The following is a 15,192-nucleotide window of genomic DNA, read 5'->3' on the forward strand; positions in this document are numbered from 1 at the left end:
TCAGCCATCCATGGTTTGGGGGCAGGGTGGTGGAAATGATAAGCACCCTTCATTCCATTGAACCCTCATTGGTTGAGATGTAAGTGCATTTAGATGATGCACAGCGATTGTCAGATGCTATTCATTTTGAGCAGATTGGTCACATTGATTTGATAGTATCATTATCATTTTGTCCTGTCTGAAGAAAATAGGTGCATAAAATGAGCCAAATTTGCTTTCAAGTCATGACAGTCCTTATTTAGTCATTCTGAGGTTGAAAATGAGTGGCTAATGTCACAGTTGATTATATCCATCCTTATTAAGTTTAATCTATTTGAATTCAATAATAACTTTCAACAAAACAGCATAAAGGTGGAATTCAGTCAAATTTATCAAGTGAAGTGATCTTTACCATTTTAATAAATTCAAATTGTGAATTAACAGAAACATGCTCGTTCTATGAAGCGCTGACATTTGTTGTTCTTTTAAGTTATTTTGTTTAATAGTATTAGTGTAGATCACAGGAAGAAATATCTGGCTGAGTAATCATGTGAATTAAATGCAATCTGAATTGTAAATATGCTTCCCATTCTTGATTTCTGCAGTAAAGAAAGCAAGAACAACCCTTCTGTGACTTGTTAATGACAATAAATTCTGATTCATTGTAATTGTTTTATGGTTCATGCAGGCATTTTTTTAAATGAACTCATCATTGTCTAATAAATGTTTAAATTAGAGTTGCCATGAGTTCCTTCTTCATTTATGTTAGTAGGATCAGTGGTTTGTTGGTTATTGGAAGCTATTTGGTGCCTATACACTGAAGAATATCATTACAGGCAGTGCTTGGCAACGTCATTAGAAAATTAAGTAATGTCAAGTTTGTGTTTTAAATACTTTGCCTGTACATTTGGCCTTCTAATTTTGGATTTTCATGATAATATAAAATGGCTGATGAAATTTGACTTCAATGGAAGTGAATACAAGATACATGTTTGAAGATGTATTCAAAATTTTACATTTAAGTCCAGCACTACAAGTTAAGATAATCAGTTACTCTTCAAACCACTGAAGCCAGTGGTACTATTATAAGTGAACGCTTAAATGGCAGAAAACTATTTTTTGATTCCCTTTTAAAGAGAACATCTCCCTCAGAAACTCAAAAGATTTTTTTTTCAGATGAATGTACAAGCGCCCGTGATATGCATTTGCTCATTACGATTTCAGATACTCTCTTTGATGAATGCAACAGGATGGCATTTAGAATGAAAATTGCTGCATTAGATGAAGCTGAATATAACAGCATTCTCTCCATTTGAAATACATCCATTGAATTTACAAAAACAAATGATCACATGAGCATTGCAAGGGTTGCTTGTAGCATCATAATTTTATATGAAACTTATGGTTTTCTGTGACTACATGAGGACTTAACTATTTAACTATGTGCAGTAGTTAAATAGATCTGAGTTGGAAGATGGCTATGGAATATGAATATGCCTTGGGCAGGAATGGATGCAGCTCTGTTGGAGTTAATGTTTAAGATGCTGCCAATTGTAGTTACTGTGGGTTTTAGCAGTTGAATATAATAGAATGTGCGTGGACTCGATGCTGTCGACCTCTGCCATCTCGAGTACCTCGACGTTAGGGGTGTGAGCGCTCCAATGGATGTTGAGGATGGAGCGGAGACAACGCTGGTGGAAGCTGCGCTGGATGGGTCACGTCTCCAGAATGGAGGACCATCGCCTTCCCAAGATCGTGTTATATGGCGAGCTCTCCACTGGCCACCGTGACAGAGGTGCACCAAAGAAAAGGTACAAGGACTGCCTAAAGAAATCTCTTGGTGCCTGCCACATTGACCACCGCCAGTGGGCTGATAACGCCTCAAACCGTGCATCTTGGCGCCTCACAGTTTGGCGGGCAGCAGCCTCCTTTGAAGAAGACCGCAGAGCCCACCTCACTGACAAAAGGCAAAGGAGGAAAAACCCAACACCCAACCCCAACCAACCAATTTTCCCTTGCAACCGCTGCAATCGTGTCTGCCTGTCCCGCATCGGACTGGTCAGCCACAAACGAGCCTGCAGCTGACGTGGACTTTTTACCCCCTCCATAAATCTTCGTCCGCGAAGCCAAGCCAAAGAATAATAGAATGTGTATGGGAGTGCAAGGGTTGTTGGAATGGAGATTTTTTTCTGTGTTAAAGATGATATGGTCCATTTTTCTTCATGCTGTTGGTTGAAGGTTATATTGGTTAGTGCTTCTATTTTTTAGTGAGGAGTGGAGTCTCTCAATTATTCTTGGCGCTGGCAGAAATTGGGAAAGGATGGTTTACTTTGCAATGTGTATTTAGGTCAAGGTTAAGCATTCTTTTTCTCATTGGTGGACAAATTTGTTATTTAGGAAAGAGACATGTGAATGTGAAAACTTGTGGTGGGTTGTTGGGAATGTTGCTTTCAAGCATTTCAGGGAGCAATGACCCATTTTGCTTCACTGTTGGGTGCAGAGAAAGTTTTTCAGCTTGAATTTCATCTCAATGTATTGAAGGAGCAAAATAAATTGAGGTATGAAAAAGGAATGCTAGAAACACTCATCATTTGACAGCTACTTTGGAGGAAGAAACAGAGTTCGTATTTTAGATCACTGTCATTTCATCTGAGATGCAAAAAAAAAATTTCTCAGACAGTACCATCATCGCTGCATGTCATTCAGTCTCTCTTGATCTCAACCTTATCATAGATGTTCCCTTCATCCTCTGCACCAGTCAGTCTCTCTGCAACTTAGAACATGTTTGATTTCTAACTTTTCTCTGCTCTGCTGAAAGATATTTGACCTGAAATATTCACTGTTTTTCTCTCTCCATAGATGCTTCTTGCAGACTGAGTATTTTTAGTATTCAGATTTTTTTGCGAAGGAAGGGCTCAACTGGTATTTTTTTTTGGAGCTGATGGTAGTGACTAGATTTTTAACCAGCCTCCAAAAAAAAATGAAACAGCTGATCAAGTGGCTTATCAGTATCCCAGGCAACCTATGTCACCTCCAATCCTAGTTCTGCCAGCCAGCCTGAAACCCCGCAGGTTAACCCACCCTCTTTCCACCCTGATGTTTCCAATGACTTTCAAAATAGGGCTTTCCGTAGCATGGGATACTGAATTTTCTCACAGTGAGCCTTCAAACGACAAGTTTGTTGCCTCACCAGGCACCAACATTTCGACATGCATAAACAGACTCCATTCAATTTCTAGCAAATTATATTTTTGACAAAAAATATTTATGAAAAGTAAAATCTGCCACTGAATTGTTGATCATACTTGGTGCATTTTACAGTTCTTTCAAAAGAGGTTTCAAAGAAAAGATGCACTTGGTGAATATACTCGTCCTTCGAGCATAGATGCCTTATTTTACACATAGTTGGAAAGCCTCCAGTTTAATCAGACTAAAAAATAACTCCTGTAGCTCTTGGTATCTTTCTTAAAAAAGCTGAAATGCAGCCATGTTGTTGTCTTTGGATTTGCAATTGAACTCAGCACCAAATATTGTAGTTTCCCTATAAATGCTGTACCCTTTCAAAAACCTGATCAAATTTCTAAGTATTAACCCAAAGCATGATTTACATCAAGAAATGAGAAATGTTGCAGGATTATATTTGAAGAAGTGCATATATTATGATTAAGTTACAGAGAAAACCAAAAAAATATTAAAAATTCTTTCCTATAGCACAATGTTATTGTGTGTAATAGCACAGATTTATCATAGCTTACAAGCAATTAAAGAATACATTCACTCATTCTTTCAGCATACCTTGAAATCGACTTTCTTTATTACTCCCAAAACTAATGGTTCTCAACCTTTTTCTTTCCACTCACAAACCACTTTAAGTAATCCCTATGCCATTGGTGCTCTATGATTAGAAAAAGATTGCTTAAGGTATTATGTGAGTGGGAAGGGAAGGTTGAGAATCGCTGCTCTAGACCCAATTGTTACTGAAATGTTTTGCTTGAGAAAAATTGTCATTGGCCCATTTCCTTTGGAGTTATGAAACAGTGCACATAACGAGTCAATTAGGTACGATTAAAACAGTGGTTTTCAAACATTTTCTTTCCACCCACATACCACCTTAAGCAATCCCTTACTAATCACCAAGCACCTGTGGCATAGGGAATACTTAAAGTGATATTTGAGTAGAAAGAAAAAGGTTTAGAACCATTGCCATAGATACAGCATTGCATTCTTCAACTCCCCAAACACCTCTGACCTTCACATTGGCTCACTGCCACATGGGTGACCTTGAAGCGCTCTCTCTCCTCTTCCTGCATATGAGATCCGTATAATGAAGCTTAACACACCCGTGCATGAGCACTATTACTCCCTTCGCTTCACTTCGCTTATGTCATCAGTGGTGACCATCGCTGCTCCCGACGAAGGTAAGTACACAACCACGATAGGCTCCTACCCCAGCCTCCAAGCCATGCAAGGGCGCAACTGATTGAAACTGTCCTGCTATGTAATCGTTTGGAGGGATGACCCCAAGGCAGAACATGGACCATCGATATATGTCAGCTTCAACCTGTCGATGGTAACCTTGTCAGCTTTTCCATTCCTGTCGATCACAAAAGTATTCGGGTGGCGTTGTAATACCTGAAAATGGGCTGAAGTTGTTTGTGAACAGCATCATGCCGGAGGAACACATGAATAAAGCGTTGTAAATCATTTGGCACATACACTGCAGGTGACGCCTACCATGTAGGAGTAGGTTGGAGCAATCTCATGTTTTCCCAAAGGCAATCAACGTAACTAGCCGGATTATAAAGCCTTGTGCATGAACTTGGATTCACAAACTCATCTGGTAAGGTTACCATAATGCCATATACTAGCCCTGCCACTTAATATCCAAGTCTGCCTTAACTGCAGTACACACTCCAAGGAGAAACATGGGCAAATGTTCGCTCCACGTAGATGCATCACCAACTGCTGTTAATATTGTTTTCAATTGTGGATGGAAACACTCAATGAGACCATTGGCTTGTAGATGGTAAGCTATAGTGCAAATATGGGTAGAGGCCAGAAGATCAGTGAGAGTTTGGAAGAACACTGACTCGAACTGAGACCCTCGATCAGTTGTAATAGTGACTGGAACACCGAAAGATGGAATCCAATGATCCACGAAAACCATAGCAACCATCTCCACAGAGATGTCAGTGACAGGAATGGCCTCCTGCCACCTAGAAGTGCAGTCTTCACACAAGAGCAGATAGATACGTCCTCGAGATGGCAGAAGTGGGCCAAGGTGCATGTGCTGGAAATAGAAATCCAGAACAACAAAATCCCCCAGCTTAGATTTTGTGTGTCTGGAGACTTTAGAGGATTGCTACAGCAAGCAGGCCCTTGCCCATAATCCAACATCCTGTTTAACATGAGGCCAGGTAAAACGTTCCATAACAAGTAAGATTGATGCTCTTCCACCAGGATGTGATAGTTTGTGAAGAGACTCAATAATCTCCTGCCTCATAGCTGCCGGCACAAAAGGCCTAAGCCTTCTTGTGGAAAAATCACAGACTAACTTCTCACTGATTCATCCAGGGTCACATCTTGAAGATGGAGACCAATGTTGATCTGGTGATACTGGATGAGATTGGAATCGGTGGGCTGTGTATGAACCATGACAGTGAAGTTGATGCCAGTAGTTGTATGTAAGGCGTCAATGTAGCACCTGGACATGACATTCGCTTTTCCTCAGATGTGCTGTATGTCGGATGAAAATTGTAAGTTGAAGACCAAGTGTGTGATGTATGTGAGTACAAATGGTGAAAGGACAACCTTCCAATAAGAAGTGGCAATGTTTCAAATAGATGGCCAAGTGTTCTTGACCAAAAGAACTATACTTTGCCTGATAGACGGTATTTGAGGAAAATATTGTGGCTGATGTGCCCATGGGCAGCAGTTACCATTACTGACAGCTTGGCTGAAAAAAATTGCCAAAGGTTCCAATTTCCCCCAGACTTGTTTTCTAACAATACTCCCACAGCACTGATAGATGCATCTGTGGTTAGAGAGAGCAAGGCGTCAAGCATTTGATGGACAAGCATCATGGCATTTGCAAGCACAGTCTTCACATCGATGAAAGGAGTACAGCATCATCTCCCAAAGTTAATGATCTTTTGGACACGAATCCTTTTAGTAGTTCAGTAAGGGGGTAATAGAGATGTTGTAGCATTTGGCAAGGATTGATGATAAAAACTCATCATGCTTAAAAAAATCATTGCAACTGGCTAAACGTAACAAATGAAGAAATTACACACTTTTGATTCACTGGGAAAATACCATGTTGCAGGCCTCCATGCCCCCAAAATATAAGATTAGCAGCAACAAAAACACATTTACTGGGATTGATCACAATTCCAAACTCATCAAGCTTCTGAAACAATGAGATGAGGTGGAGCTTGTGCTCCTCTTCATGTACGTTTGCGACCAGAATATCATCAATGTAAATAAACACAAAATCGAGGCCGACGAGTTCATGGTCCATAAACTGCAGGAATGTTTGAGCTGCATTCCTTAGACCAAATGGCATTTGCAGAAACTCAAACCAAAAGGGGTCATTATTGCCATCTTCACGACATCAGAAGGTTCAACTGGAATTTGATAGTGAGCACATATTAGATCTATATGTTTTCCTTGGAGGTTTGCTGAGAAGTCTTGGCAATGTTGTATCAGTTTTGTACGGTAGAATTGCTCATAGCATGATAATCACCATAAGGCCACCAATCCCCAGGAGGTTTTTGGAAATATATGCAACAGTAGAGCCCAGCAGGTATCAGATCTGTAGACTATGCCCAATTCCTGCATATGGTTTGTGATAGCACAGGATACCATCACCAATGTATATATTTGTATATATTTACATATAGTAGTAGTGATTGGCTAAGAGCCATAGCCACGCCTACTGGCAGGTCATTAAAGGGTTGCTCCTAACCAGACCCAGGTCAGTCTGGACTGGTTGACCTCGATGTAATATACTCCAGTCTTTTGCTAATAAAAGCCTTGGTTTGAGTCAACAAATCTTTGAGTCATTTGACGCGCTACATGGTTCAATTCCAATTTTGCAATTTTAAGACAGTCCGTGGATAATCTATGAGCATGCACTACCACTGGAGGCCCCAAGTCTCTATATGGTGGGTTACTATATGTTTAATGTCTGTGTGGCGATACAATGGGGGTCACGAGGCAAGGGAAACATTGTAGCAATGCTCGGAAAGGGCAGGAGCTAGGTTGAAGGCTCGTCAGCTGGCTGGTGACATTGGAGGGATAATGAATGCAGTTCACTTTCATACAAGATCTGTGGTCCATGACGCAGCGATCTTTCAAATCCACCAACAAAAAAAAATGTGACAAGAAATCTGCTCCTAAAATGGAATTTGCCACATTTGCAATCATGCAAACCCACTGAAAATGTTTTCTAGTCCAAAATCCAATGTGAGTGACCTCTGGCCATATGTTGGATATGAGAATGATTCATGGCTGAAGGAACACATGACATATTGGGGAGTTTGTATTCCTCTGAGGTTGGAAGGACCACCAAAATCTCTGCACCAGAATCGACAAGGAATGAAACATCTGATAGACGGTATTTGAGGAAAATATTGTGGCTGATGTGCCCATGGGCAGCAGTTACCATTACTGCCAGGCCTGGTCATTTCCCGGCTGCCATTTGTAAAAGTCACAAGGTGGCTGAAAGGACCAGGTGGCAGCAGCACCAAATCTCTGATACTTCTATCAAATATGGCGTTTTCCGCCTCGACCATCACGATTCCAACCAGGTCGATGGAAGGAATTCTGTTACTTGCCCAAACCTCCACCTGCGTAGTCAGTGCTGCCATTTGCTGCTCCAACTCAGTTATCTTCAATTGACATGGTGCGGTTGCTGTCTTTGAGTGAGAAGGTGCTGGTGCTTCACAAGGTGCAGCATGCAATTGTTCCAATTCCATTTGCTCCTGTTGACTAGGGGAAGAAGGCAATCCTTCTATCATCAATGCGAAGGTCGTGGACATAGCGATATTGGCATGAAGGTGGACATTTGAAAGGCACTCACTAAATACTCTTGAACGTGACGAGGTCAACATTGAAGGAACTTCTGTTTCCAGAATCACCTCCAACAGGGTCTGTTCCAGATAGCCTGCGCCACCTCCTTAACATCTGTGATGGTTGCTTAACACTTGGCCTGTCATCCGCTAGTAATTGGGCATTATGAGTCTCCCTAGATGGCTGAGCACACTGCATAATAACCGCCTTGTCATATGGGAGATTAGCATCCGGATCCACTAAGACATCCGCCACTTCACAGGCAATCTGCTGAAAGACCATAGAACATTACAGCACAAAAACTGACCCCTTTGGTCCTTCTAGTCTGTGCCAATCCTTTTTTTTTGCCTAGTCCCACCCAGTCCATAGCCCTCCATACCTTTCCCATCCAAGTTTCTATCCAAATTCTTCTTAAATGTTAAAATTGAGCCCACATTCACCACCTCAGCTGGCAGCTCATTCTATACTCCCACCACTCTCTGTGTGAAGAAGTTCCCCCTTATGTTCCCACTAAACCTTTCCCCCTTCAGCCTTAACCCATGTCCTCTGTTTGTATCTCAACTACACTCTGTGGAAAAAGCCTACTAATATTTACCCCCCATAATTTTAAATACCTGTGTCAATCCTCCCCTTATTCTTCTATGCTCCAGGGTGTAAAGTTCTAACCTGTTTATCCTTTCCCTGTGACTCAGTTCCTGAAGTCCAGGCAACATCCTAATAAATCTTCTCTGCACTCTTTCTATCTTATTGTTATCTTTCCTGTGGTTAGGTGACCAATAATGCACACAGTACTCCAGATTTGGCCTCACTAATGTCTTGTATAATTTTTCCATAGAATCCCAACTTCGATACTCAAAACTTTGATTATGAAGGTCAATATGCCAAAAGCTCTCTTGACAACCCTATCCACCTGTGATGCTACTTTCAGGGAATTATGTATCTGTATTCCCAGATCCATCTGTTCTACTGTACTCCTCAGTATCCTACCATTTACCCTGAATGTCCTTTCTTGATTTGTCCTTCCAAAATGCAACATCTAACACTTGTCTGCACTAAATTTCCCCAGTCATTTTTCACCCCATATTTCTAGCTGGTCAAGATCCTTCTGTTGCAAGCTTTGAAAACCTTCCTCACTGCCCACAATGCCTCCAATCTTAGTGTCATCTTCAAACTTGCTGATCCAATTTACCACATTATCATCCAGATCATTGATATAGATGACAAACAACAATGGTCCCAGCACTAAACCAAGGCACACCACTAGTCACAGGCCTCCAGTCTGAGAAGCAATCATCCACCACTACTTTGTCTTCTGACTTGTCACACCGAGGGCAGAGAAGCACGCCTCGAGGATCATGAACCAAGCTGGTGCATTATGAATAAAAAAGGGGTGGGGGGTGGAATCTCCAGTTTGATTCCCCAACTGCTCCTGTAAGGGGTTTATCCTCATCAATATCCATTTCAAGTTAAAGGTACTGTAATCACGTCAGGGTCACCACATGTCACAGCACTGATTTACCACAGCTTACAATTAAAGAATACGCTCACTCATTTCTTTCAACACACCATGAAGTCATCTTTCTTTATTACTCCCGAGACACATCATTGCATTCATCAGCTCCCCAAACACACCCAGCCAAATCCCTCGACCTTCTCATTGGCTCACTGCCACATGGGTGATCCTGATGCGCTCTCTCTCCTCCTCCTACATCTGAGATTCCTCACTCGTATACTGATGCTTAACATACCTGCACATGTGCGCTACTACTCTCACATGTTGCTTCGCTTACATCATTAGTGGCCACAAGCACCACTCCCGAAAAAGGTTAGTACGCAATCGTGACGTGAACAAATGAAATAACTTAATATAATTAGATCTTTAGGATGCACAAAGCATATAACCACAGATCTAATCTGGACGAGAAATGTCTTTCAGGTTTTGCTGTGACGGACTTAGTTGACAGTTTAGATTTTCAAAGAAATATGTGTAAGCTCTTCCTACTCTGTACGATGATGTATCATCAGTTTTTCAATGCTGAGCACTTGACATAACGTAAAATATTTTGGCTGATGCATGGATGTGCACCAGACAAGGTCATTCACATAATGTGGATACTTAACTTTGAATTATTTTCAATGGAAATAAAGTGCAGCCCAACTTAAGTAGTACCCAGTATTCAGCATCTCACTTATGTTTAACGTAAGAAGAATTTTGCCTCTGTCATAGTAGGAAGTCGTCGTCAGTCATGGCTATCCCTCGAGGTCGAGGATGGTGGACTTCGTTCCATTTTCTACCAAGCAAAGATGCCTGTGCATGCATTTGTTTAACGTGTACTTAATGTTGCACTCCAAGAAGCACACGATACTTCACAAATTAATCAACTAATTCCAATGGTATGGAAACCACGACGATTGGAGCTGATGGATTTGTTGCAGCCTTCGTCCGCCTTCACAACCATTGAGTTCAAAGTAACTTCATCCACCTGTTCCACCATTGAGTTGTTGGTTAGATTGTTCTTTGTCGGGGACCTCACCTTCGATCTTACCGCCATGGGTGGTCCTACCAGGAGCATAGATGGCATTGCTCTCTGGATCTCAGGACCACAAAACAAGGTGACAATCCACAGAGAAGTAACGGAAAGTAGCCAGTTTTGTGGTGAGTTATGTTCTGACTTTTTCTTAATGTACCTTGGATAATCTCTGATGATTGTACAACAATGTGAATGCATCACAGCTGAAACATTCCATACATCACTTTACGAGAGTTGAATTGTGCACATTTGGATAATGTTTCTTATCCAGGTAGACCATGAAGCTGAAAACAGCAAGTGTAATTTTGGTAATAATCACTCATCAATCTTTTGAAAAACTGAGATGGAAAACAATCTTTATGAAAACTTCAGCAGATTAGACAGCATCTGTGGAAGAAATTTGAGTTAAACTTCAGGTCGAAGATCTTTTGTATGATTTAAGGAGAAAGAAAATTTTCCACAGTTCTGATGAGTTTTCAGCCTGAAATGCTAACTCTGTTAAACAAGAAAGTCTCCAAACCCGGTGATTGTCGTTTACAGAAAAATGCTGGAGAAACTCAGTAAGTCTTTTATGTAGCTAAGAGAAAGATATATCACCAACATTTTGAGCTGGAGCACTTCCTCAAGGTTTGAACAAAAAGCAGGCAGAGCTTGAATAAAATGGTGGGGAAGGGGCAGAGAAGGAGTACAAGCCCACAGGCATATGTAGATGAAGGGTTCAGGCCTAAAATGTTGGTTTTATCCTTGCTACGTAGAGAATGGTGCATGACTTGCAGAGGTGCTCAAACCTATTGAGTCTTTCCAGAAATCTGTTTTTACTTCAGATTTCCAGATTCTGCAGGTTTTTTTGATTTTCATTTACTTTTTTAGTGGGTCATCCTTCTAAAGTGGACTAGGTAAGAGAAGTAATCGTAAAGAGTGATAATATATAAAATTATAACGATAGAACTACCTTGATGTCGGCCTCAGCCCAAAGCGTTAGTTTCTTTGCATCCCGTGGATGTTGTGGGACCTGCTAAGTTTCTCCTGCAGTTCTGTGTCTTTACTACAATCACAGCGTATGCAGACTTTCTTCACTGGGTAGGAGTTGTTTCAGAATCAGAATCTGGTTTATTGAGATATAGCACAAAATATGTTGTTTTCTGGCAGCAGTATTGTGAAGTACAAGGTTAAAATTACTATTTATTTCAATACTGTATTATATGTTTGTAATGTTACATGAGTTTGCTACATTGAATGTGTGTCATAAGCTCCTGTACAGCCTTCCTGAAGGTGGCAGTGAGTGGTGAGGGTCCTTGATGGTAGGAGCTGCTTTCTTGAGGCACTGTCTCTGTAGATGACCTTAATAGCACCCATGAGGGTACTGACTGAGTTTACAACCCTCTGTAGCCTTTTCCTGTTCTGTGCATTGGCACTCCCACGCCAAACAGTGCAGCAACCAATCAGAATGCTCTCCAAGGTACTCCTGTAGGAATTTGAGAGAATCTTTTGGCACTGATTTTATAATTTTCACTCTCTTCTTTCTAAATCTGTATTTGTTTCCATGAGCTTTGAATATCAAATCTTTATTTCATCCACAGGAGAGCTTCCCCTCCTCCAATTAAAAAAAACTTGTTGGTGTAACAATCACTCTGATGGAATTTGAGTTACAATGATAACTGGTATCAAAATACTGACAGGTCTTTATCATGGATTAATTTCTTGTATAGAAGAGCCGAGATTACAAAATAATTTACCAATGTAGCTGATAGCCTGCAGAGACATGAGGCTTTCATCTGATCAGATTTAGCTAGATGTGAATCTTCAGCCCAAGGCTGAAAGATGATCCACCTACTCACTCTGCCACTCAACCTATTTCTGATTTCTGCTGCTATTTGGCATTGATGATTTTAGATATTTTAATAGAAATTCTATGAGGAAAAAAATAAGGCTGGTTTCAAAATCAGATGTATATCCAATGCTAAATCATCGAAAGAAATGTCAAAATCTTGTTGGAATAAAACATTACTTCTCCACTACACTTGTCAGTATAATCTTCACGTTCTCTTAATAAAGAAGTAATGATCAAATTATTTGACAAATGCACATAGAATGAGTCAAATTCTCAGAGGTTTAATATGACTGTGTACAATGTTAGATTAAATGTATAATTTACAATGTATCAAAAGAAGTTCAGAACATTATACTTAATTGCAGAACACAACTATACAATGCACCAAAAGTCTGTTACTGGAGTTTGTGTGTCAGAATCAATCGACTTGAAATTGGACTTCCAGTGTTTTGTATGGCAGAAAGTGAGAGAGAAAGGATGAAAGAGAGAGTGATGGCAGGGAGAGTAACAGTGACATGAGGGAGACGGAGTGAGCAATTGAAGAGAGAGAAGAGATGGTAGAGGGTAGTATAAGAGAGGAGGGTCAAAGAAGACCCCAGACTGAAGAGAGGATGAGGTGGTCAGAAAGATGGAATTGCAACCTTCCTCTCATTTTCTTTCTCTAATGCCCAACCCATCTTAGACCTCTCCTTCACCCCCTCTTTTCCACCAGCTTTGCTCTTACTTCCACTCTTGCCCCATTTCTACTTTCCCCACTCTCACTCTGCCTGATCTAATCTGTAGTTCCTCTCCTTCACTCCCCCCACCCACTCCAACCCTTGATCTCCTACATCAAATGCAACAGGCCTTTTTACCACACATTATTTTCCCATGCTTCTCCCTTTCAGTCCCCATATTCCCTTTCTGTTTATCCACTGATGCATCACTTCTATCTTCTGTCTTCCACTGTCCCACCAGTCAACCCATTTTCCGTCTATCTCTGCCCACTCCCTTCTCACCCTAATTTACACGATGATTTACTTCCCTGTGTTATATGTCAGGATAAGGCACTTCATAGTGTGGTGGAATTTCTGGAGTTTCCTGTCGTGATCCTCCTGATCATGGCCGCACATAGTAACAATGTCAAAGTATGGGAAGGTGGCCTGCAACTCGTGTTCGTCCACCATCTGATCCATCTGCCTTTGGAATACAGATACTCCATTTGTGACCCCAAAAGGGACTCTAAGGAAGTGGTACAGCTGGCCATCTGCCTCAAGAGTCGTGTACTGGCAGTCCTCAGGGTGAATGGGGAGCTGGTGGTATGCCGACTTGAGGTCGATGGTGGGAAAGACCCTGAATTGTGCGATCTGATTCACCATGTCAGCAATGAGGAGTAAGGGATAGGCATCTAGCCAGGTGAACCTGTTGATAGTCTGGGAGTAATCTATGACCATTTTGTGTTTCTCCCCGCTCTTGCCCACGACTATTTGGGCTCTCTAGGGGCTCATACTTTGTTCTGTCACCCCCTCAGTGATGAAGCATCTCACCTCTGACCTAATGAATGCCCTGTCCTCAGCGGTCAGTATATCACCAAATTTTAGTGGCAATGGGTTTACAGTCAGGGGTGAGATTAGCGAACAGGGGTGGAGGGATTTCAGAGCATAGCAACACCATATGTTCGGCGTGGTGACATGGCCTGGGGCTGCTGGCTGGCCAAGTAGGATGGGGGCTGTGCCAGGTTCATGAATTGCTCGTTACAGACCGTGAGGGGAGGGTGGGGTTCGTCATACTCCAGAATGATGCTCTTTAAGTTATGTTGAAAGTCCAACCCCAGGATGACAGGTGCGCAGAGCTGTGGTAGGACAAGTAGTGTAAAGTCGGTGTATACTGTGACCATCAGGGTTACTGTGCAGCCGCCACGAACCTTTGCCAATTTGGCTTGTGAGGCTAGGGAGATGCTAAATTTCATGGGTTGCATGTCCAGGGAAGATGGCTGTGCCATATTAGGGTGAATGAAACTCTCAGTGCTTCCACTGCCAAATAGGCACGAAGTAGAGTGGCTGTTTCTATGGCCACCCATCGTGGCCCTGGAGAGTTGATGCGGTTGGCGTTGGTCCAGGGTTTTGTCATCTTCCAGCCATCCGACAAGAGGGAGGTCATGATGGCGGCCCCCATGGCTCGCACTCAGACCCATTGTTAGTCGCTGGAAGAGAAGAAGGAGAAGGTGGAGGTGATGTCATTGCCAGAAGTTACAAGGGAGAAGACAGAAGTGACGTCATAGTGGTTGGTGGTCTCCGTTGCGCGTGTGCACGGACATTCCCATTCCCCAGAAGTGGCAGTCCCCGTTTGCACATGGCACTGCTGGGCTTGGGTCTTTGCTTTGACTTAATAACCTTTGCGAAGTGGCCCTTTTTCCTGCAAATGACGCAGGTGGTGTCCTTGGCAGGGCAGCATTTCCTCAGATGCTTGCCCTGCCTGCAGAAATAGCACGTCGGGAGGGCACTGATGGTGGTGGAAGTCAGGTTAGAATGGGAGGTTTGCCATCCTGCCTCCCAAGATGGCGGCACATGTGTTCCCCCCATGAGGTGGCCACATACTCACCAGAGAACAATTCAGCATGTGGATGGCCACTCCTAGGATATTCACGAGCTCAATGGTTTGAGGAAGGCTCAATTGTGTCTGTCAAGTAGCCTTTGCCTCATGTAGTTGGATTGGGCGCTCACACAGGCATCTCTCATAAGTAGTTGTGCATGCTGCTCAGTACTCACAGCTTGGTAGTTACAGTCCCTTACAAACTCC

The 15,192-nt window shown here is 42.1% G+C and overlaps 1 protein-coding gene across 9 annotated transcripts in view; it reads left to right on the forward strand.

Annotated features, from left to right (window-relative positions):
- Window positions 1-15,192, forward strand: part of LOC138751586 (RNA-binding motif, single-stranded-interacting protein 3) — a 1,523,265-nt gene that overhangs the window by 985,862 nt on the left and 522,211 nt on the right. The gene's annotated exons all lie outside the window — the stretch shown is intronic.

This window comes from Narcine bancroftii, chromosome 1 (genome assembly GCF_036971445.1).
Source record: "Narcine bancroftii isolate sNarBan1 chromosome 1, sNarBan1.hap1, whole genome shotgun sequence".
Lineage (NCBI taxonomy): Eukaryota > Metazoa > Chordata > Chondrichthyes > Torpediniformes > Narcinidae > Narcine > Narcine bancroftii.